This window comes from Rattus norvegicus, chromosome 3, assembly GCF_036323735.1.
Source record: "Rattus norvegicus strain BN/NHsdMcwi chromosome 3, GRCr8, whole genome shotgun sequence".
NCBI lineage: Eukaryota > Metazoa > Chordata > Mammalia > Rodentia > Muridae > Rattus > Rattus norvegicus.
Window position 1 is genome coordinate 83,464,032 of NC_086021.1, and position 26,060 is coordinate 83,490,091.

The 26,060-nt window shown below is 39.6% G+C and overlaps 1 pseudogene; it reads right to left on the reverse strand.

Moving 5' to 3' along the window:
• Window positions 1-10,996: 10,996 nt before the first annotated feature.
• Window positions 10,997-13,119, reverse strand: Hspa8-ps15 (heat shock protein family A (Hsp70) member 8, pseudogene 15; annotated as a pseudogene).
• Window positions 13,120-26,060: the final 12,941 nt, after the last annotated feature.

Below are 26,060 nucleotides of genomic sequence, written 5' to 3' on the forward strand. Positions count from 1 at the left end.
AGGTGAAATATATATTTATATGTATAGGATTAAACTAGCACATTACTATACTTAAAAAATATGGCCTCCTGGGGAGAGGTTGAGGAGGTAGTCCTGTCTTTGGAGCACTTGCTATGCAAGCATGAAGATCTGTCTCTCATCTCAATCCCCCACAAATGAACAGCTTTGATCATGCAAGTATTTAACTTGTCCACTCTCTCCTCATCTATTCAATGTAGTACATACACATGAAGTCTTAGCTATAGCAGTAGGACAACTGAAGGAGATCAAGGGGATCAAAGTATGTTTATTTGCAGTTGCTATGATAGTATACATAAAGTGACCATAAGAATTTCACCTTCAAGTCTTACAGCTGATAAACACATTCAGTAAAGTATCCGAAATAAAGAGTTAAATCACAAAAAAATCAGTTGCCCTCCTATATACAAGTGATAAATGGACTGAGAAAGAAATCAGGGGAATAACACCTTTTACAATGGCCTCAAATAATATAAATATTCCTGTGGTAACCCTAATTGAGCAAGCGATACTTGAATGATTAAAAACTTTAATACATTGAAGAAAGAAACTGAAGTCACCAGATGATGAAGACATCTCCTATGCCCATGAATAGGTAGAATTAATGTAGTAAAATATGGGGATCCTACCAAAAGCAATCTAAACAATCCATTCCTTTTATGCTAACTTTAAAAACTCCCCATATCAATGTTTCAGCCATCACAAAGCTTTTCTCAAATTTTCAGATAGATCATGTATTTTCCCTCTTTGTCTGCACCTTACTATTCTATGACTTTCCTCATTGTTTAGGTAGCTTTCAACTTTGATATGTTTTTCTCTTCAATGCTATTTCTGATCTCTAAACTCTGATATATATATATATATATATATATATATATATATATATATATATATATAGTATATATATTCCCTCACAAAGCACACATTAAATACCCTTTCCTGTAGCAAACTGTTCTAAAGGGTAGAGATAGTTCATATATATATATGAAAACAGCAAGATATAGGCATGGAGGAAGAAACTGAAATGCTTTTAGGTGATTGATCAAATAACTGAATAAGCCCCTACTTTCAATTCTTATTGATAGAAGAATAAGCAAAAATATGTTTAAAGATATTTTACCTCTATATTTAAGTAGCATTTTTATACCTTGATAGTGATAAGGAAGAAGAAAATATTAATCTTGAAGAATTAAGGAGCTTGCTTTTAGCCATTCTCAAAATGAGAAGAAAACTTCTATCATCATAGATAGGAGGAATCTTTTCTATGGTTCTGCTGCAGAAATCAAGAGTATCTGACAGAGTGAGCAGCTAACTTCAAACCAACTACAAAAATTCCAGACCGGAAATTGCCTTGGGAAAGGCCTGTGCATTAACATCTAGTGTGATTGATGGTTATATGTGAGATTCATAGCTATGAGCCCATGCTCATTATCCAATTTTAGGATCTATAACAAACTTATGATAAATATTGCTTATAGTGTTGAGTATTTAATAAGGTCAATAAAATTTTCGATAAAGTCAACTTAGCTTCAAAAAAAAAATCTACCTTAGAAATCCCTTGTTGATCCTCCTGAAGTGTGTTTTAAATTCAACCTTTCCCCCTTGGTCTTAACTGGATTGTGACTTGATTGAAATTGCAAACACTCAGAGATAGCTGTGGCCAAGATGTAAATGGTTGTCGCCAACTATGAGCTTCTACCCTACGTCTTGGGCCTTGATTTATTGTCTATATGCTCTTTGTCCTTAAGATAAATCTGATAGCCTGTCTTCAAATGAAATATTCAGAATGTTTCATAACATTCATTACTATTTTATGATCCTTTTTAGTTGGTGTAACAACAATCCTTTCTTGCACTCTATTAAATCAGGATGTGACTCTGTAAATCACTAGCCCAAGTGCACAAGACCATCACATGTTAATATCCTAGGTTGACTGCAACACCTGCTTAAACACAAGAAGACTTTCCTGTTGCCAAGGATAATACCCTTTCCTGCACCCCCTCCTACTTTTCCTCCTCCTCTCCTCTCCTCTTCAACTTAGTAAGCAAATACGAGTTTGTTAATAATGTTTTTCTACATGTACCTATTACAAAAATAACCTCCTATATATTGTTTTATAACTTGTTTTTGCCTCAATGTATGCTTTATCACGAGCACCTTTCATTTACTCTGATAATATTATTTTGGGACTGTGTAAGAGTCCACCAAGGGGGCATACTGCTGTCTATTTAGGCAATAGCTTTGCTTGAAAATTAATTTGATGTTTTTCTTTTTTTCTTTTTTCTTTTTTCTTTTTTTTCCGGAGCTGGGGACTGAACCCAGGGCCTTGCGCTTGCTAGACAAGCGCTCTACCACTGAGCTAAATCCCCAACCCCTGATGTTTTTATAATTTAAAGTTTTTATTGAGACTTGAGACTTTCAGATGCCAGCGTGAATGCCATTTTTATTTCCTCAGAGGAAATGATGAGATGAGAGCCGTACCCAAGCTGTGGTAATACACTGTTTGAGCTGAACCCAGAGCATTTCTCTCCATTCTGACTATCTCTAGGCCTAGGCCTGGAAGCTTCTAGCCTCCATACAATCTAATATTCCAGGCTCACTAACTCAATTGACTTCTTTTGGCTTCTGACTAAATTGCTCTGCTGAGCCTCATACTGCCTCTGGTAATATGTTAAAATCTTCTGGCCTCTTCTCATTCTCTGACTCATTCTATCTTCACCTTTGTCTAGCTTGTTCTGTCTAAAACCTATTTTTGTAAACTCTGTCCTAGTAAAACACACACACACACACACACACACACACACACACACACACACACACACGCAGAGAGAGAGAGACATACACACATACATATCCACACTTATATACATGACACACACTTATATATACAAACATACACACATACATACAGACAGAAACACAGATACACACAGTCACACACAGACACACACACACTCTCTCACTACTCACTGGCCTTTCTCTTTCTCTGATCTTAAGTAACCTCTCTTCCATATGCTGTTTTCCTGTGAGTTGGGCATATCCTATCTTTGACTCATTCTGTCACATCTTTCTGTTTCATCACTTTTCTGCCCTTAAATAGGCATCACTTTCAAACATGGCTGCTTCCCTCTACAAACTTCATTATTAGGGATTAAAGGTGTGTAACTAGGGTGCATTTACATTCCAGTTTGATATCATATTATAATCCAGGGCGTGCTTGCATTCTGGCCAGATCATATCTTCGAATGTGATCTCTTGCCAGAGCAGCCTTGTTATTGGATTAAAGTTCTTTACACACAGTATTGTATTTACATCATTTTCACCTATCCTTCCCCACCTAAATTCTCCCGTCTCCCCTGCTCCCTTTTAAACTACTGACACCTTTCTCTTTATCATTACTTACATGTAATCCATAGATCTATATATACTCATATTTTGCACACACATACACAAACACACACACACATGCACACACAGAGACACACATCCCCTCACTGAGCCTAATTAGTGTTGTTTTTTTAGTGTTGTTCATTTGTTAGGGAGCTCATCCCTCAAGCAAACCTATTTTCCTTATCTTGGAAGCTGTTTATTGTCTGTATCTTTATCTAAGAGTGAAACCGAGTGAGATTTCTCCCATCCACAACTGAAGGTCTTTTTTAGGCAATCATATTGTTGAGATGTCGTAAGTACAGCTTCTGTGTCATATCTAGAATATGCTATTTCACATATTCGCAGGTGTCTTGGTCCTCCTGGTTTCACAATTTTTACAGCCCCTTCTTACTCAATATTTCCTGAGCATTAAGTATAGAGTTTGTTTTCTTTTGTTTTGTTTTTAGAAGTATCAGATGTATCATTTTGGGTAAACACCTTTTGTGGTTTACCTGAAAATTGTCCTCTACTAGCTTAGGTATTTGAATACTTGGTTTCCAGTCTATGGTGCTGTTCCTTAGGAAACCTCTAGGGAAGTACAGTTTTGTTGGAGGAAGTATGTCTATCCCATTGGGACCTTGCTTTGAAAGTGTGTAGTCTCACCTCATTTCTCGTCCAATCTCTCTTCTTCAGGTTTATGGTTGGAGATGTGATTGCTCCGCTCCCTGCTCCAGCCGCCATGCATGCTGCTGGCTACCACACCGATTCTGCCATATGTTTACAGTACCTGGGCATGAATTCCTTTGTGCTGAGAAGGCTTTAGACGCAATTAGGCAATTGTTGGATAACTCAAAGGTATAAGTGCTATGATTGCATCATTGGATATAGCTTGCTGGGCCAATCATCTTTGTGGTTTGTACCATGGCAACCACATAGCGGCTTCTGATGCTATGAGAACTGAAAACTCTATTTCTTTGAGACAGTCTATGGCTTTTAGGGGAGCATTGTTACCTCATGTGACATAATTTTATTTAAGGCAATTCAATGTACACACACACCACGCTATATATACACATCTATATGTATATATACATTTAAATAGGTTACAAAGTAGTATTTCCTTATCGCCTTTTCTTCTCTCCTCCCTGTGTATTATCCTTTCCCCTCTCAACAGTTAAACTCTCCCCTTTCTACATTTCTCCCCCATTAGTGTCCATGCTTACTCACCCTCTCTAGAGCTCTTTTTCCCACCCTTCTATCACAGTTTCTTTCTATTTTTTTTTTGCTTTTGTGTTTACTTTAGGTTATATGCTCTCACATCTAAAGATTCAGAGCTAGGATCCACAAATAAATCAGGAGGACTCTGTTTTTCTGGGTCCAGGCTACTGAACTAAGTATAACATTTTTCACTCCTACCCACTTACCTTTAAATTTCATTCTTTCATTTTTCTTGACAGCCGAATAAAAATCCATTGTGTGTATGTACCACATATCATTATCCACCCATCCATCAGTTGAAGGATCTATTGGTTGTTTCCATTCCCTAGTTATTGTAAATAGAATGTTAATCAGCATGGCCGAGCATGCATCTGTGGAGTAGAGTGTCTTTTGTGCATATGCCAAGGGAAAGCTGGGTTACATAGGTGACATACTTCTGAAAACGCTTTTTGAGGATTCTCCACAGTTTCCATTGGTTTGCATCAGTTTCAATCCTATCAATATCAATGAGGGTCTCTTTTCTCTTACATTCTTAGCAGCATTTGTTGTCATTTTTTAAATCTTAAACATTCTAATGATTAGCATAAGATGAAATCTCAAGGTAGTTTTAGACCGTATTTTCTTAATTGCTAAGGATGTTGAACATTGGGATTTCTTAGCCACTTTAATCTCTTATTTCGTGAACTCACTGTTAATGTCAATTGCCTATTGTTTCCACTGGGTCCCTAGTTTTCTTGATTTTCTTTTGATTTCTTTGTATATTACATTTCTATAAACATCTATCAGATGTACAGCTGGCAAAAATTACTCCTCCAGTCTGTGAGCTTCCTCTTCTCTCGATTGTTTTCTTTGTTGTACAGTGGTGTTTTGGCATTACGAGGAGCTATTTGCCAATTATTGGCCTCACTCCTGAGCAAAGGGAGTCCTATGCAGGAGCCCACTTCTGTAATCTATAGCTTGTAGCGTAATTCTTATGTCTTCTTCTAGCAAAATCTCAGCATTTCAGATTTCACATTGAGGTCTATGTTCTACTTGGTATTGATGTTCTTGTGCATGAACACACACACACACACACACAGACGAACACACACACACACACACACAGACGAACACACACACACACAGACGAACACACACACATACACACACACACACACACAGGTCTATTTTAATTTCTCTACATGTAATCATTCATTCAGTTTTCCAGCATCATTTGTTGAAGGTGCTGCCTTTTCTCCAGTTTGCATTTTGTGGCATCTTTTTCAAATATGACAGCTGTAATTATGTAAACTCATGTTTGCTTGTTCTATTGTGTCCCATTGGTCTACATGTCTGTTTTGTACTGTTTTTTTTATTACTGCAGGACGGCACCATAGAAGGAAACCTGCTGTGGTAATTCTCCTTCATTGTTCTTCTTCTTTAGGGTCACTTTGCTTATCTGGGGTCTTTGTGCCTTCATATGAATTTTGGGATTTTCATTCTACTTCTGTGAGGAATGCGATGGGAGTTTTGATTGCGGTTTCACTGGATTTATAAGTTGCTGTTGGCAGTACACTCATTTTCACAATTCATCTAAAGAATTCACGAGCTTGGGAGGTCTTTGTATCTTCTAAAGTCCTTCTCAAGCTATTCAAGTTTTATTTTCATTTACCCCCTTGATTAGGTTTATTCCTTGATACTTTTAAGGCTAAGGCTATTGTGAATAACAGTGTTCTTACAATATCTTTCTCAGTGTGTTATTGAAATACAGAAAGTGGATTTTTTTTGTGTCCTGTCACTTTGCTCAAGCTGTTAATAATTTCTAAACATTTTTGATGAAAGTTTTGGGATTTCTTATATATAAATATCTCCTGGCAGGGAGGATAATTCAACTTTCTCCTGTCCTATTTATAACCACTTAATTTCCTACTCCTGTTTTCTTGCTCTAGCTAGTGCTTAAAGACATATTAAAAGAACGGGATTAGCGCATGTTGCGTTAAATAATAAAAAAGGATGCACCATCCCACGCTAATGCCAGCTACTCTCTGGTCCCAGTGGTCTTGCTACCTCTGTGGCTAGCCCCATATAGCAACTGCCCATCTCATGGTTAGCTGTCACAAATCCCTGTAACCCGGTAAAACAAAAACTCTCAAGGCTCGTAATTTATCAGTCAGATTTTTACCAGTAAATTCTCAACCCACAAAATGCCCAAAGAATTCAGAGCCAATTGGTATTGATATAAACTGCCCACTTACATTGAACAAATTGTCCTGTAACAAACTATCCCTTATAAGATATTCATGGCTACCTGTGGCTATTTAAAGCCACACCGATATGGGTCATCTTTCTCTTCCTCCATCTTCCTTCCTTCTCCCCTCTCACCTATCTTTCCCATCTCTCAAAAACTCTCAGTCCACACTTCTTTTCTACTGTCCAATCACAAGCTCTAGCCTTGTTTTTCTCCTCCGCTCACCTGCTTACAGACAGCAATCTATGAGTAGAAAAATGTCTCATTTTTTATTGTATATATTTTATTTACATTTCAAATGTTATTCCCTTTCTTGGTTTTCTGTCCACAAGCCCCCTATCCCATTTTGTTCCCCCTTCTTCTATAAGGGTATTCCCCCTCCCCAAACAACCCCCTTCCTGCCTCCCTGTCTGACATTCCCCTACACTGGGGGTCCAGCCTTGGTAGGACCAAGGGCTTCTCTTCCCATTAGTGCTCAACAAGGCCGTCCTCTGCTACATATGTAGCTGGGGCCATGGGTCTGGTTAGTCTGGCTAAGGGTTTATCTATCTTGTTGGTTTTCTCAAAGAAACCAGCTCCTGGTTTCGTTGATTCTTTGTATAGTTCTTTTTGTTTCTACTAGATTGATTTCAACCCTGAGTTTGATTATTTCCTGCCGTCTACTCCTTTTGGGTGTATTTGCCTCTTTTTGATCTAGAGCTTTGAGGTGTGCTGTCAAGATGCTAATGTGTTCTCTCTCCAGTTTCTTTGTGCAGGCACTCAGAGCTATGAGTTTTCCTCTTAGCACAGCTTTCATTGTGTCCCATAAGTTTGGGTACATTGTGCTTTCATTTTCATTACATTCTAAAAAGTCTTTAATTTCTTTATTTCTTCCTTGACCACGTTATCATTGAGTAGAGCATGTTCAACTTCCATGTATATATGGGATTTCTGTCATTTTTTTTTTGTTATTGAAGACCAGCCTTAGTTTGGTGGTCTGATAGGATGCATGGGATTATTTCAACCTTCTTGCATCTGTTGATGCCAGTTTTGTGACCAATTATATGGTCAATTTTGGAGAAGGTACCATGAGGTGTTGAAAAGAAGGTATACTCTTTTGTTTTAGGATGAATGTTCTATAAATATCTGTTAAGTCTACTTGGTTCATAACTTGTTAGTTACTCTATGTCTCTGTTTAGTTTCTATCTCCATGATCTGTTCATTGATGAGAGTGGGGTGTTGAAATCTCCCACTATTATTGTGTGAGGTGCAATATGTGCTTTGAGCTTTAGTAAGGTTTCTTTTATGAATGAAGGTGCCCTTGCAATTGGAGCATAGATAATCAGGATTGAGAGTTCTCATCTTGGTGGGTTTTTTTTTTGATGAATATGAAGTGTACTTCCTTATCTTTTTTGATAACTTTTGGTTGAAAGTCGATTGTCGATTTTATTTGATATTAGAATGGCTACTCCAGCTTGTTTATTGGGACCATTTGCTTGGAAAATTGTTTTCCAGCCTTTAACTCTGAGATACTGTCTGTATTTGTCAACGAGGTGTGCTTCCTGTGTGCAACAAAATGCTGGGTCCTCTTTACATTACCAGTCTGTTACTCTATGTCTTTTTATTGGGGAATTGAGTCCATTGATGTTAAGAGATATTAAGAAATAAAGATTATCCTTTCCTGTTATTTTTATTGTTAGAGGTGGAATTATGCTTATGTGGCTCTCTTCTTTTGGTTTCATTGCAAGGTATTACTTTCTTGCATTTTCTTGGGTGTAGTTTCCCTCCATGAGTTGGAGTTTTCCATCTATTATCCTTTCTAGGGCTAGATTTGTGTAAAGATATTGTGTAAATTTGGTTTTGTCATGGAATTTCTTGGTTTCTCCATCTTAATTGAGAGTTTCGCTGGGCTGGCATTTGTGTTCTCTTAGGGACTGTCTGACAACTGCCCAGGATCTTCTGGCTTTCACAGTCTCTAGTGAGAAGTCTTGTGTAATTCTTATAGGTCTACTTGACCTTTTAATATTCTTTCTTTGTTTTGTGCATTTGGTGTTTTGACTATTATGTGATGGGAGGAATTTCTTTTCTGGACCAATCTATTTGTAGTTCTGTAGGCTTCTTGTATAATTATGGGTACCTCTTTTTAGGTTAGAGAAGTTTTCTTCTATAATTTTGTTGAAGACATTTACTGGCCCTTTAAGTTGAGAATCTTTACTCTCTTCTATACCTATTATCTATAGGTTTAATCTTCTCATTATGTCCTGGATTTCCTGAATGTTGAGTTAGGAGTTTTTTGCATTTTATATTATCTTTGATGGTTGTGTCAATGTTTCCTATGTTATCTTCTGCCCCTGAGATTCTCTCTTCTACCTCTTGTATTCTGTTGGTGATGCTTGCATCTATGACTCCTGATGTTTTTCCTAGGTTTTCTATCTCCAGGGTTGTCTCCCTTTGTGATTTCTTTATTGTTTCTATTCCATTTTTAGATCCTGGATGGTTTTGTTCAATTACTTCACCTGTTTGTTTGTGTTTTCCTGTCATTATTTAAGGGATTTTTGCATTTCCTCTTTAAGGGCTTCTACTAGTGATGTGATTTTAAATCCAAATCTTGCCTTTCTGGTGTGTTGGGATACCTAGTATTTGCTTTGGTGGGAGAATTGGGCTCTGATGATGCCAAGTAGTCTTATTTTCTGTTGCTTAGGATCCTGTGCTTGCCTCTTGCCATCAGATTGTCTATGGTCTTAGCTTGTCTTGCTGTCTCTGACAGTGACTTGACCCTCCTATAAGTCCGTGTGTCAGCACTCCTGAAGATCTGTTTTCTTTCCAGTGGATCTGGGGGCAGAGAGTTGTTCCTGGGTTTGTGCGTCCTGAAGCCTCCAGGTGGTTTGGTTGGAGCAGAATTGGTCTTACCTCTGCTCTCAGGTGTGTCAGTGCTCCTAGAGACTGGCTTTCTGTTCTGGGCTCAGGTAGAAATCAGAAGGGTCCTGCCTCTGACTGCTCCTAGGTTCCTGTATCCTGAGGGTACTACGCAGGTTCCTCTTGGGCCAGGAATGTGAGCAGAAGTGGAGGCCTCCCCTAAACTCTCAGGATTATCTGCACTTCTGAGAGTCCAGCTCTCTCCCCTGTGGGATTTGGGTACAGAAAGTTGTGGGAGCTTTTCAGCTTGGGTGCAGGCAGAAACCAGAACTGTCCTGTCCCAGAGTGCTCCTGCCTTTGTGTGTCCTGAGGCCACCAGGCAGGTTGCTTAAAGCAGAAGAGTTGGTCTTACTTCTGCTCTCAGGTGTGTCGATACTCCTGGCAACTGGCCATCAGCTTTGGGCACAGGCAGAAAACAAAACTGTCTCATTCTTAATTTTCATGGATCGCTTTAAGTTGTTTTTCATTTAGGATGATATTGGCTGTGGATTTATCATGTTTAGTCCTTCTTATGCCGAAGCATGTCTCCTCCAGTGCTGCCCTCTCTAGATCTATTATCATAAAGCCTCTTTTCTTTTTGTCAAGGGTCTATTCTATATCTGTTGAGATGAGTATGCTACCTTTGTCTTTAAGTCTACATGCATACAATTCTTTGCATTTTTTTCCTTATGTGTTTTGAACTCTCCCTGCACCTCAAATATTATACTTGCATTCAGTTTTGAGGTATTTATTGAAGATGTTTAAATCTATATTCACCAGTAATATTGGTCTCTAGTTTTGTTTTTTCTTGTGTCTTTATGTGGCTTAGGTAACAGAGAAACATGGGCTTCATAGAATAAATTTGGAAGCATTCCTTCTTTTCCTATTTTTTTTTTTACAAATTAAGATGTTCTGGTTGTATATCTTCTTTAAAAATCTGGGAGCATTCTACTGTGAGTCCATCTGGATCTAGCTTTTTTTAGTCAGAAGGTTTTTTTATTACAACTTTCATCTCCTTATTTTTTAGGGGTCTGTTCAAATTGATGATCTCTTTTTAGATCAACTTTGATAGTTTGGATGAATTCAAACATTTCTTTGACATTTTCTATCTTAATAGACTATAGATTTAAAAGCATCCTCATATAATGTTCTGAATTTCTTTCTTGTCTGTTGTTATGTGTCTCCATGAATTTCTTTTTCTGTTAATTTGGCTGCCTTCTTTTCATTCATTCTTCCTTCTTTTCTCCCTTCCTTCCTATTTTTTCTTTCTTTTACTTAGTTGGGCCAAGGGTTTAATCAATCTTTTGTTTGTTGTTATTTTTGAATAACCAGTTTTTAGATGTCTTGAGTCTTTGTATAATTTACTTTGTTTCTGTAGCATTTTTTTGGTGCCAATTTAAATAGTTTTAATATTCCATGTTACTTGTTTTGGGTCCCTGTGGAACAATGCTATACCTTCTACTTAGACTGACTTAATCCACCTTTTCAATGGTGGGGCCTGAAGAAGCACCACCAGATGGAGGAGTTCCTCCACCAGGGAAGCCACCAGGCATTCCTCCAGGCATGCTACCAGCACTCTGGTACAGCTTGGTCATGATAGGGTTGCAGACCTTCTCCAGTTCTTTCTGCCAGTGCTCAAATTCTTCCTTCTTTGCAGTCTGGTTCTTATCCAGCCAGCTGATGATTTCATTGCACTTGTCAAGAATCTTCTGTTTGTCTTCTTCATTGATCTTGCCTTGAAGTTTCTCATCTTCAACAGTAGCTTTCATGTTGAAAGCATAAGACTCCAGCAAGTTCTTAGAGGAAACCTTATCTCTCTGCTTCTCATCCTCAGCTTTGTACTTCTCAGCTTCTTGGACCATGTGTTCAATACCCTCCTTACTCAAGTGGCCCTTGTCATTGGTGATGGTGACCTTGTTCTTCTTTCCTGTGCTCTTATCTACAGCAGAAACATTGAGGATATCATTGGCATCAATGTCAAAAGTAACCTCAATCTGAGGAACCCACAGAGTGCTGGAGGTATGTCTGTGAGCTCAAACTTCCCAAGCAGGATGTTGTCCTTGGTCATGGCCCTTTCACCTTCATACACCTGAATGAGTACACCTGGCTAGTTGTCAGAGTAGGTGGTGAAAGTCTGTATCTGCTTGGTGGGAATGGTGGGTATTGTGCTTGATGAGGACAGTCATGACTCCACCAGCAGTGTCAATCCCAAGGGAAAGAGGAGTGACATCCAAGAGCAGCAAATCCTGAACATTCTCAGACTTGCCTCCAGATAGAATGGCTGCTTGGACAGCTGCACCATAGGCAACAGCTTTATCGGGATTAATGCTCTTATTCAGTTCTTTTCCATTGAAGAAGTCTTGCAGAAGTTTCTGGATCTTGGGATACTGGTAGAACCACCCACCAGGATAATATCATGGATCTGTGACTTGTCTAGTTTGGCATCTTGAAGGGCCTTCTCTACAGGGTCCAGTGTGCCATGGAACAGGTCAGCATTCAACTCTTCAAATCGAGCACGGGTAATGGAGGTGTAGAAGTCAATTGCCTCATGGAGAGAATCAATCTCAATACTGGCCTGGGTGCTGGAGGAGAGGGTGCGCTTGGCCCACTCACAGGCAGTGCGGAGACACCTGACAGCTCTCTTGTTCTCACTGATGTCCTTGTGCTTTCGCTTAAACTCAGAAATGAAATGGTTGACCATTCGGTTGTCAAAGTCTTCTCAACCCAAGTGGGTGTCTCCAGCGGTTGATTTGACTTCAAAAATTCTATACTCGATAGTGAGGATTGACACATCAAAAGTGCCACCTTCCAAGTCAAAAATCAGCACATTCCTTTCAGCTCTGACCTTCTTATCTCAGCGATAAGCAATTGTAGCAGCAGTTGGCTCATTGATAATTCGAAGTACATTGAGGCCAACAATAGTTCCAGCATCTTTTGTTGCCTGCTGCCGAGAGTCGTTGAAGTAAGCTGGCACCGTGACCACGGCATTGGTAACAGTCTTTCCAAGGTAAGCTTCTGCAATTTCCTTCATTTTTGTCAGAACCATTGAAGACACTTCCTCAGGATAGAAACTTTTTGTCTCTCCTTTGTATTTGACTTGGACCTTGGGCCTGGCTGCGTCATTCACCACCATGAAGGGCCAGTGCTTCATGTCAGACTGAACAACAGCATCATCGAACCTACATCCGATCAGACGTTTGGCATCAAAAACTGTGTTGGTGGGGTTCATGGCAACCTGATTCTTGGTCGCATCCCCAATTAATCATTCTGTGTCGGTGAAAGCAACATAGCTCGGCATGGTGTGGTTACCATGGTCATTGGCAATTATTTCCATCTTTCCATGTTGGAAGACACCCACAGAGGAGTGCCAAAGTGGTGCCAAGATCAATGCCAACTGCAGGTCCCTTAGACATGGTTGCTTGCGTGTAGGCCCGGCTGTGCTGACGACAAGACCACACAGAGAACCTAGAGCTGGCTCTGTGTTCAATGAGACCGCTCTGATTTCTATTATTGTCTTTTGTATTTTGTTTTGTTTTTCTTTGGTGCTTTTCAAATTCTTATATTCTATCAATAAATCATATATTGATACTCCTTTAAATTTTAAAATGTGGGTGTTGAGAGCCATGAATTTCCCTGTCAGGACTGCTGAGTTATATCCAAGAAGCACTGTTGTATTGTGCTTTCATTTTAATTCATTTGGAATTTTTATTTATTTCTTGATTTCTTCTTTTACCCATTCATTCAGAAATGTATTATTTAATCTCTAGTCTGTGTGACTACTGGAAATTCTTTTTCTATTAGTTTGTAGACTTTATAGCATATGGTCAGATAGCATGCATATAATTATTTGAATTTTTCTGAATTCATTGCAATTTCTTTCATGTCTTAATATGTGATCTATTTTAGAAGAAAATCCATGGGCTCTTGAACAGAGTATTCATATTTTGGGATTTGACTGAAATATTACATATATACATGGTTCATTTGACCGATGATAGCATATAATTTTGCTTTTTTTCCTATTTATTTTTCATCTAGATGGTTTGTTTATTGGAGAGCATGTGGTAGCCAATCAACTACTATTACTGAGTTGAGTAATTGTGAGTCAGCAATAGGCTTTATGTTAAATTGTTTGGACCAGAGTTTGATGCATACATGTCTATTTAGTTATCTGTACTATTGATCAGAGTGAAGTGTCCTTTCCGTCTTCTGATTAATTTTAGATTAAAGTCTAATTTTGTCAGATATTAGGATAGTAACATGTAATGTTTTCAGGTCTCATTTACTTGAGATGCTTTTTATCTCAAATTTTCCCTCAAAAGAGAACCTTATCTTTTAAGATAACTTCAATTTTACAGTCAAAAAATATGAATTTTGTTTCTCAATCCATTGAACCAACCTGTGTCTTTTGACTGGAGAGTTGAAGCGTTCATACTTAAGGTTATTACTAAAAGGTGTGGACTCTTTTTTCAAAATACATTTTTATGAATGCACTGAGAATTTTGTACAATATATTGTGACCATATTCACTCTTACTACCCTAAATATTTTTACATCAAACTCTGCCAGCTTTTCATCCATCTTTGTGTCCTTTTTTGTTATAGATTTGGTCTAATGTTTTTTATTATGTTAATTGGGTCCCCCAAATTACATAGGAATCTGTATGTCTTCATGTAAGATGGTGAGGGTGCCTACCCCAAGTTGGTTTTGATTGGTAAATAAAGTTGCCTGTGCCAGTGGTTGCAAAAGGAGACAGAGGCAGAACTTTTAAGATTCCAGGGCAATGGACTGAGAAAGGAGGAAGGAGAGAGCCACCATGTTGGGAAAGGAGTAAAGATCAGGCCTGAGAGGTGCAAAAGAGAGAAAATGGCTAACATGTGAGAGTCGGAAGATCTTGGCCCAGGAGGATTACAGGTCTGGGTCCGGGGCAGCCAAGACAGAATATAGGTTTTAGTAAGTGATGAATCAGGAACATCAAAGGAGAGTGTGTCAGCCATGTAGAGGCTAAGAAGTAGCTCAGCCACGGAGCTGTTTAAGACATATTAAAATATAAGTCTCTCTCTCTCTCTCTCTCTCTCTCTCTCTGTGTGTGTGTGTGTGTGTGTGTGTGTGTGTGTGTGTGTGCGCGCGTGTGTGTCTTTCATTTGGAAACCCAGAACTTTGGGGCAGGCAGCACACCACTGCTGCTGAGTTGATTTGAATAGAGTTAATTGGCTACTACTACACTTTTTTCCTTTATTAATACCAATTTATGCTGTCAAAATATTTTTGGATATGTAACCTTCCACTGGTGTATGGTCAGTTGATCTGAGTCTACATTACTAAAACTTGCTAATAACTTCTTGGCTAGGGCTGGGGTTTCTACTTAACTCCCATTCCATTCTGGAATTTGGTCTGGCTTGAGCTTGCACAGATTTTGGGCATGTTTGTCACAGCTTGAGTGTATACATACAGCTGCCACACCATGCTTAGAAGATACATTCCTTTGTGGTTATCTCTCACCCGTGGCTCTGACATTCTTTCTGGCCTCTCTTCCACAATGATACTTGAGCATTTGCAGGAGGGGTTGCAGTATATATGTTTCCTTTAGGGATGAACATTCCACAGGCTTTCCTGTTCTGTACTTTGGCCAGGTGTTGGTCTTTGTGTTTGAGACTATCTACTGTGAATAGAAGGTTCTAAGAGGAGGGTGGGGAGATGCATTTCCCTATAGGCATAATAAGTTATTAGTACTAGGATATTTATTTGGCAGAGTAATAGGAGTAGATGCTTTCCTGCTCTATGGCCTATGTAGTCATAGGTACTTGGTTTAAAAATTGTGCGAGATATACATTTTGTCTTGGGTATATTCATTTTAACTCTTCTAATGTATGCATACAGATACAGTTTGGGATGATACAATGCACTGCTATGAAGGACTAAAGAGAGTTAAATGTTGGGAAGGAAGGGTAGAAAAGGGAAACTGGGAAAAGTAAATAACATTAAAAACTTTTCAAAAAAGTCACATGAAAAGCTACTACTGTAGAATCCTACTAAACTTTTTGAATTCTTTTATTACATTTAAAATTGTTCTTTTAAATTCAGTGTCTTGGCGTTCCAACAGGTAACTGTCTCTTAAGAATATTTCTATATGACTAGTGGGATTTCTTTTGGGTGGGTACATTGTTTTGACTTTTATATGTGTTTTGCTGTTAGGCCTGGACATGTACACTTTTTTCCATTGGTTGTGTTTCTGATGTGAGATTCTAGCGTGCCTCAGAATGAGCTGGTGAAGGAGTTGAATGGCGAGAGATGTCTGGGTGTGTGGGGATGATATAGAGTTGGAAGTGGTAGTGTGGAGGTTGTGGATGGAGTTCTAGCAACTCTACTTTTGGTACCATTTTCATAGTTTGGGTTTCATTGCTGTGAAGAGACACCATGACCAAGGCAACTCTTATAAAGGACAACATCTAACTGGGTCTGGCTTACAAATTCAGAGGTTCAGTCCATTATCACCATGACAGGAAGTATGGCAGCATCTAGGCAGGCATGGTGCTGGAGTTGCTGAGAGTTCTACATCTTGTTCCAAAGACAAAGAGGAGAAAACTTGCTCATGGGCAACTAGGGGGATCTCAAAGCCCATCCCCAAAGTTATATCCTTCCTTTAGGCCATATCTATTCCTACAAGGTCACACCTCTTAATAGTGCTATTTCCTGAGCAAAGCATATTCAAACTACCACAATTATCTTCCTTCAAAATGGTAAGCTCTTTGGGGGAAATTCTAGTTGAATCACTCCTAGCTATAATTTTCTTCAACTTGACAGCTTAAACAAGGAATCTCTGGAAGTTTTGGATAAAAGTATGCTACCTTATAGAAAATAAAATATCTTTTATAGAGTACTATTCAACCAATCTGCTCCTTGGGCAGACATTAAAAGACTGTGGGAGGCCAGTGAAGTGAAGGAAAGTAGAATCCTCTTCCTGAACTACCTCACTTATAGTCTTTTAATAATAAAGTATTCTAGTAACTTTTAGAATATTTCACACAATGTATCTCAGTCATATTCACCCCACTCCTTTCCATAACTTCTGCTAAATCTAACCCCCAACTTTGCATCCCTCTTTTGTTTTGTAGAAGAGATTATCTCACAGCAGAGGTCTTGTCCTCTGTTTCTTACAGTGTTTCTGCCACCTCTTATGTGGTGTTTGTTGAACCTTAAGTAAGTGTTGTGTCATAAATGTACTAATTTGTAAATATATTAATAATTAAGCACACCATTGTCATGGTCACTTGATCTCTGCATATTTACCAGTTGTGTTTTCTGTTATGTTCTCCATCTATTGCAAAAAGAAACTTCTTTGATGATGAGAGAAAGCTACCTTTAGATGTAGATACCAGGGTAGGCATTTACTTAATTAGAAATGATACTGGTTTAGAAAGTGGCACTGGTACACCCTCCTCTAGCTTCCATGACATCAGCAGCTACAAGTAAATCCTTAAATTTATATAGCACCAGGCATGAATTCCCTTCTCCTGAGTAAGCCTTAAGTCCAATTAAATGACTAATGACTGTAGGTTGCACCCAGGGCACAAGTGCCGCTATTTCATCTTTCAGAGTGTCTTATCATAGTGGACATTGTTGTGGTTCGTGAGCATTATACCTGGGAGGACTGTTGATTGCTCTTCTCCACTAGCATTTTACCTGTAACTTCCTAAACTAAGAGATAATTGCCAGTGATAATTATTCCAGGTCAGATCCAGATTGATTCCTTCAAATCCTGTGTCCAAAGCATGTGGTGTCTTAAGTAATGATGCCTTACCTTTTTCTGGAAGGCAACTTTCAGATAGTTTTGCCTTATCTTATATTGTTGGGTGACTGTTTTGGACCAACCAACAACTTGGAAGGAGGTTTCCTGTGCCTGGCATTGGAGTTTTTTGTTAAATAACCTATGATTTTAAAGGAAAGCATTGCTTTCTCAATTAATACCACTTTAATTAAACTCTATGTACACACAACTTATACATACACATGTATTTATGTATCCATATATTTAATTTTAAATATCTGTAAAACAATGTAATTCTCCAAACACACCAGAAAAGCAAGATCTAGTTTCAAAATCATATTTGATCATGATGCTGGAGGACTTCAGGAAAGACCTGAACACACTTAGGGAAGCACAGGAAAACATTAATAAACAAGTAAAAGCCTACAGAGAGGAATCGCAAAAATCCCTGAAAGAATTCCAGGAAAACACAATCAAACAGTTGAAGGAATTAAAAATGGAAATAGAAGCAATCAAGAAAGAACACATGGAAACAACCCTGGATATAGAAAACCAAAAGAAGAGACAAGGAGCTGTAGATACAAGCTTCACCAACAGAATACAAGAGATGGAAGAGAGAATCTCAGGAGCAGAAGATTCCATAGAAATCATTGACTCAACTGTCAAAGATAATGTAAAGCGGAAAAAGCTACTGGTCCAAAACATACAGGAAATCCAGGACTCAATGAGAAGATCAAACCTAAGGATAATAGGTATAGAAGAGAGTGAAGACTCCCAGCTCAAAGGACCTGTAAATATCTTCAACAAAATCATAGAAGAAAACTTCCCTAACCTAAAAAAAGAGATACCCATAGACATACAGGAAGCCTACAGAACTCCAAATAGATTGGACCAGAAAAGAAACACCTCCCGTCACATAATTGTCAAAACACCAAACGCACAAAATAAAGAAAGAATATTAAAAGCAGTAAGGGAAAAAGGTCAAGTAACATATAAAGGGAGACCTATCAGAATCACACCAGACTTCTCGCCAGAAACTATGAAGGCCAGAAGATCCTGGACTGATGTTATACAGACCCTAAGAGAACACAAATGCCAGCCCAGATTATTGTATCCAGCAAAACTCTCAATTAACATTGATGGAGAAACCAAGATATTCCATGACAAAACCAAATTTACACAATATCTTTCTACAAATCCAGCACTACAAAGGATAATAAATGGTAAAGCCCAACATAAGGAGGCAAGCTATACCCTAGAAGAAGCAAGAAACTAATCGTCATGGCAACAAAACAAAGAGAATGAAAGCACACAAACATAACCTCACATCAAATATGAATATAACGGGAAGCAATAATCACTATTCCTTAATATCTCTCAATATCAATGGCCTCAACTCCCCAATAAAAAGACATAGATTAACAAACTGGATACGCAACGAGGACCCTGCATTCTGCTGCCTACAGGAAACACACCTCAGAGACAAAGACAGACACTATCTCAGAGTGAAAGGCTGGAAAACAACTTTCCAAGCAAATGGTCAGAAGAAGCAAGCTGGAGTAGCCATTCTAATATCAAATAAAATCAATTTCCAACTAAAAGTCATCAAAAAAGATAAGGAAGGACACTTCATATTCATCAAAGGAAAAATCAACCAAGATGAACTCTCAATCCTAAATATCTATGCCCCAAATACAAGGGCACCTACATATGTAAAAGAAACCTTACTAAAGCTCAAAACACACATTGCACCTCACACAATAATAGTGGGAGATTTCAACACCCCACTCTCATCAATGGACAGATCATGGAAACAGAAATTAAACAGTGATGTAGACAGACTAAGAGAAGTCATGAGCCAAATGGACTTAACGGATATTTATAGAACATTCTATCCTAAAGCAAAAGGATATACCTTCTTCTCAGCTCCTCATGGTACTTTCTCCAAAATTGACCATATAATTGGTCAAAAAACGGGCCTCAACAGGTACAGAAAGATAGAAATAATCCCATGCGTGCTATCGGACCACCACGGCCTAAAACTGGTCTTCAATAACAATAAGGGAAGAATGCCCACATATACGTGGAAATTGAACAATGCTCTACTCAATGATAACCTGGTCAAGGAAGAAATAAAGAAAGAAATTAAAAACTTTTTAGAATTTAATGAAAATGAAGATACAACATACTCAAACTTATGGGACACAATGAAAGCTGTGCTAAGAGGAACAATGTAATTCTCAATGGCCCTTCCTTCCTTCTTTCCTTCCTTCCTCCCTCCCTCCCCCCCTCTCTTTCTTTCTTTCTTTCTTTCTTTCTTTCTTTCTTTCTTTCTTTCTTTCTTTCTGCCCAGTCATTATCCCCTCCTTCTGGTCTGCCCTCTGACTGTTCCTCATCCCATACCTCCTCCCCTGTCTCCAAGAGTATGTCCTCAATTCCACCTCAACCCCTTCAGACCTCCCCACTCCCTGGAGCCTCAAGTCTCTGGAGCGTTAGGGGCCTCTTCTCTGAGGAAAGACCAGGCAGTACTCTGCTGTGTATGTGTTGGTGGCCTCATATCAGCTGTTGTATGCTGCCTGTTGGTGACTCGGTGACAGAGATTTCAGGGGTCCAGGTTAGTTGAGACTGCTGATCTTCCTATGGAATTACCTTTTCCCTCAGCTTCTTCTAGCTTTTCCCTAATTGAACCACAGGGGTCCCTGGCTTTTGTCCATTGGTTGGATGTATGTATCACATCTGACTCTTTGAGCTTCTTGTTGGGCTTCTCAGAGGGCAGCTATGCTAGGCTCCTGTCTGTAAGCACACCATAGTTTACAGTAATAGTGTCAGGCCTCGGAGCCTCCCCTTGAGCTGAATCCCATTTTGGACCTGTCACTGGACCTCCTTTCCCTCAGTCTCCTTTCCATTCTTGTCCCTGAAGTTCTCCTAGACAGGAATAATTTTGGGTCAGAGTTTCTGACTGTGGGATGGCAACCCCATCCCTCCACTTGATGACCTGTCTTCCTACTGGAGATGGACTCAACAAGTTCTTTCTCCCCACTGTAGGGCTTCATCTAAGGTCCCTCCCTTGGCTTTTTCAAGCATTCTGAGTATAATTTATCCTTCACCCTTCCCTCCCCCCCTGTGTCGTCACTGCTCTTCCCTCCCAGGTATGTCTTCCTGCCTTGCTTTCCCCATTTCCTTTGTCATAATAACTGGGTACTACGCATTTGCACAACTTGAGCAAGTTTCTTTCTTGAGCAGTGAGTAAATTTGGCCTCCTATGACCTGTACTATTTCTTATATATCTTTATATGTTCTGATTACTTTGATAAATAGTTAAGAATTTTAAAGAGAGCAAAAGTCTCAGTTGCTATTTTAAAAGAACTTTGTCTTTTCACTTTCAAGGATTAAGACTCATCTGTGCTTTATTGTTTAAAAAGACATCCCAACAGGATCTAATGTTTGCCATGTAAAGACAAAGCTTTGAATTGTAAAGGCAAAAGTGACTTTTGTAATGGTGTTTTAAACATTTTCTAAATTTCTTCAAAGCAAGCCCAAATCAGAGTTAGAGAAGAAATCAACTGGGCTATTCACATACAATGAATCTTTTTGTGGATTTTTCAATTTACTGTGATTGTAGACATTCTACTGAGCAAAAATTTGAGTTCAGAAATCTGGATGAAGTGTGGCAATGGGAGCGCGTGGGATTGAAAAATAAGAAGTAACGGAGGTGTCAATTCTTGCTGCTAAAAGTGTGCTAATAATGAACCAACATCTCCTCCATTGCCCTGGATCCTGGTCACTGGTTAGTTCTGTTCAGAAACCAGTGGGAAAGTCATTTTAACCTCCCTAATTGTAACTGTTTTTGTATCTATCCCACTTGGAGGGTGCTACATGGAAGCCAGATGGCTGCAAATGTTATTCTGGAGATTTCTGTATTGCTGCCAAAGCCATTGTCAAAATGTCCTATATCAAAACAAAACAAAAAATAAAAATCCTCTGTTTTCCAAACTTCTGAAAATTCCACAATAGCTATAAAATACCAACCCCTCTGTTAGGTTTTGGCAGCTAAAAGGAAAAATTATCCATTCCCTAAGCATCTTGTTGTCTGAACTAACTGAGCAGTGGGGCAGCCAAAAAAGGAATTGCATCATTGAGAAGCTCATGAATTTTCAAACAAGCAGCCTTTGGAATTCAGAACTGCTCATAAGGGGCCAAGTGGAATGGGTTTGGCGCAGACAGAAGCCCACTCCAGAATAAGGCTGGAGGGGATTTGCAAAGCACTAGCTATTTTCACCCTTAGGCAAAGGAAGGCGGTGCTTGTGTGCGACTGGATGCAACCAAGGTGTCTTCTAGATATTAGAAGCATGGGATCAGAGGCAGTTATCTTCGAATAAGAACATAAAATAATAAAGTAGGGCTGGATAATTTCAGCCTCTAAGTGGTAGCAACAACCAGAAATGGAAGTATTAATAATAAATTTACCATTATCTTGAAGCAGAGGGCTGACTACATCTTATTAACTTATTTTAAACCTTAAGTGCACATAGCGGAAATGTTTAATGAATGGATGCTGCAAATATATAATCTGCAAGGTGACATATTTAAAAAATATATGATGTTATGATGTAGCGAGTCTGCTCTCTTAGGTACTCATTCAGAATCTAAATTATACTCTCATCATTGGTTAAAAAAAATCGATTTTTTTTTTTTTTTGGTAAAAGAATCAGAAAGAATCTTTTTCCTTTGAGAGTGAGAATTGGAAGATACTTTAGCTGAAAGTCCTAAAAAAGGCAAATTAGCTTTTAAAAGGTTATTATCTGATATTGCCAGCACATGATCTGCTGAGGGCCCATTACGGTTCTTAGCCTTGCTTCAGTGGCAGCCAGCCTCACTTCCCCCACATACGCTCTACCTTCTTCCCCAGCTCTTTTGTTTCTCAGTTGTGACGTTGCTGTCAGGAATGTTGGAGGTTGTGGTTACGAACGTTAGAAGGTTGCAGATAGATCCTTCAGACCAGGTAATGACTTGATATTTAGATATTTAGGTGGCGTAAATTAAGAATCGACCCTTTTAATTCTAATAATAGAGACTGGAGGTAGTATCAGGTTAAAAAGAAGCTATATTGTAATATGTGGCTGGCAGGCCTTGGTCAACTGGTAGAACACTGAAGACCAAGCATTATTTCTATGAAGGTTCATCATTGGGCCATTGTCAGATGCCTGCTGCCCCTAAATCCATGGTAATCCTTGAAGAGACTGATAATGGAGGCTGTTTGATGGCTGTATTTGCCACAGCTGGCTAACATGTACTTCTGAGGGAAACTAGGTCCCTCTGCATCTCTGAATTTACTTGTTAGGCGAAGAATAAGAAAATTGGTTAAGCCTCATAGAGCAAGCAGCAGGCATGGGTCTAGCTGCTAGGCCTTTCAGACATAAAAACCAGAAAATGAGCAAAAATACACCACTATGGGACCAGCAAGCATGACCCAGAAGATTGGGCCCAGAACCTAAATGGAGGCATCTTCTCAACATCTCCAGATCCAGGAAAGGATCCAACTGACTGACATAAATTGGAAGGAATGTTGACACCAAGTTAAATAAGTAGGACAGTATTTCATAGTGTTACAATTGAGAGTGAGCAGTTGTGGTCTCAGGACAAAATTGGTTCTCACTAAGTGAAAGGCAATTAAGAAAGACTCCCTAAGTGTCTAACTCAAACACACCTGGGAATTTACACTTTGCTTTTATTCTGTTAATATTGAACATCCTCTATGGAATGTTAAAATCCCCAAGAATCCAGCTTCAGTAGCTGATGTTTTTGTTAGTGTGAATTGCAATTATTTTGTGAAAAATGTATTTTAAGCCTGGCATGGTGGTACTCACCTTTAATCCCCAGAACCCAGGAGGCGGAGGCGGGGGCAGGGGGCGGGGGCGAGGGCGGAGGCGGAGGCGGGGGCGGGGGCGGAGGCGGAGGCGGAGGCGGAGGCGGAGGCGGAGGCGGAGGCGGAGGCGGAGGCGGAGGCAGGCTAATCTCTGTGAGTTTGAGGCCAACGGGGCCTGCATAACATGTTTTAGGCCAATCAGGACTACATTTGAGTTTCTGTCTAAAAAAACAAAAATGTGTCTTGACACTCCCTAGGGTAACATCTGTAAAAGCTTGATGGGTAGAGTAGGGTCTGTGGAGACTGTTATTGGAGTAGAGGGACAGGTAAGGGAATGCAGACAAGGTGAGAGTGGTAAAAGTGTGTTGCACTAAATAATCAAAATATGATGAGGGTAACAGGCACCACACCACACTACCTCTTGCTACTTTCTGTTCCTGGTGGTCTCTCCATCTCCATGGCTAGCCCTAAATTGGCACTGGCTACTCTCTGGCCCCAGCAGTGGCTGCCCTCTTGTGACTCTCTGCTGTGAACTCTGCTCACATTCCCAGCATCTGCCCCATGTGGTTATTGTCACAATTCCCAATATCCCAGTAAAAGCTAAACTCTAGAAGTTTGTAATTTATCAATCAGATTTATATCAGTTAAGTTCTCACCCCACAAAACATCTACAAAATAAACTCGGAGCCAAATGATATTGATATAAACTGCCCACCTAAATAAGACAAATTGTCCTGTAATAATCCATCCCTTATAAAATATTCATAGCTACCTGTGTCCATTTAAGGCCACTGGATCTGGGTCATCCTTCTCTTTCTCCATCTTGGTTTCTCTTCCTCTCTCCTCTCTCCAAAACTCTGTGCCTGCATTACTTTTTCACTGCCCCATCACAGGCCTTGCCTTGCCTTGTGCCTGCCCTCACCTGCATATAGACATCAATTCACAGGAGCGAATGGGTTAAGAGTTAGTAAATGTGGGCTCTACTCTTAAGTGAAGGGCAGGCAGAATCGTATAGTGATGAGGAGCAGGGTCTCTTCATGATATGTTTAAAGACCCTCTCCCTACTCCTGCTTATTCTTGGAAAACACACTGGAGAGTTTAAAAGGGGCAGATGGAGAGAAGATTAGGGATTGGTCTAGTAGAAAAGCCTGCCTTAGACTGAAGAAAAGTATTAAGGAAATAAATCGTTTGATGCTGTTGCTATGGCTTTCATTGGACTTACATCTAACACAATGACATTTAGCCCAGGAACTACACTTTGATAGAAATTGTCTATCATCTGGTAACCTTTGTTCTTTCGGGTCTAAAAGGTGACATGCAATACTACAGAGCATGCCTTTTTCCTTTGTGTGGCTCTGCAGCCTTCTGGCATCTGAGGAGATTGTTCTAGTATCGTGGTTTATGTGTGGTCACTGCAGGACTCTGGTCAGCCATTCCCAGGGCAGTGTGTATCCTTAGAACTGAGCTCTGAAGCTGAAATACTCAGTAGGACAGAAGTGTTTTGGACTCTCTCTCTCTCTCTTCTCTGTCACTTGAAATATTCTGCAGAACAACACATTCAATAGGACCAAATAAGTCCACATCAATAAAGAGGGACAAAGGCTATAATAGTTTGGGTGAAGGAAGTGCTAGGTGTGAAGTCTGTTGGAATCAGAGAAAAATCAAAGGAGATGAGATGAAGTTTCCTTGAACGGAGCACAGAACACAATGGCAGCAGTGTGAGAGGGAGAACTCTGACCTTTAAGATTTCAGAGCCCAGGGATGAGCACAGGTCGCACCCCAAGTTCAGCAGAGCATCATGCCACTTGGGGCATGTGGACAGCTGTGACGGCATAATTGATTCTCGGACATCTTCTTATGGAACTTAAAATCCTTGAACATAGGCTTCAAAGTTTGAAAACAATTGTCGATGTGTAGTTTCCACACATTTATGAGGCATAAGGTGCCATATCAACTCATGTATATGTATGTGTATATGTGTATGTGTGTATACACACACACACACATGTATATTATGGGTAGCGACCAAACTCAGGATAATTAGTGATTCTCTCACCTTAATCTTCTATCATGTCTGAATGGTGGGTACAGTCAAAGCTTCCTGCCTTGAGAGGCTCCAGTGAAACTTGGCCAGGCCTTAGTCATGCTGGCTGACTATTGTCTTAACTACCAGTCTAAGAGAATGATATTTGCTTGTCAGAGACCTTAAAAGGTGGACCTCTAAATATTTTCATTTTTTATGGGCAAAGTGTGTAAGTATAGTTGTGTATGTAAGAGTGTGTGTGTGTGTGTGTGTGTGTGTGTGTGTGTGTGTATTCTTTCTTCTGCAGCACAAAATGATCTGAATTCTGGTATCATGTTTTCTACAACACTAAACTGTATTTCCAACTCAAATCTTAATGTCTCCTGGCTAAGTGGAATCCGCCATGGCCTCAGTAGCTCAGGTGTGACTGTATCTCTCTGTGTCAGATATACCTGCCTTATCATCTCTTACTCCGCTGGGGCTGGAGAACTCTGCCTGCCACACATTGGGCTCACTAAGTACCAAAGAAACGGAAGATGAAGTAACATCTGGTTGACGTTGAAAGACAGATGCGTAAGGAAAGTGCCTCGCTGGCTCTCCCCTGCCTGGTCTGTAACATCTAGGTTGCCTTGTACTGCAGAGGCAGCTGTTACCTGAATGTATGGCGAACAGAGTTTCATTGACACCTTTATTGCTG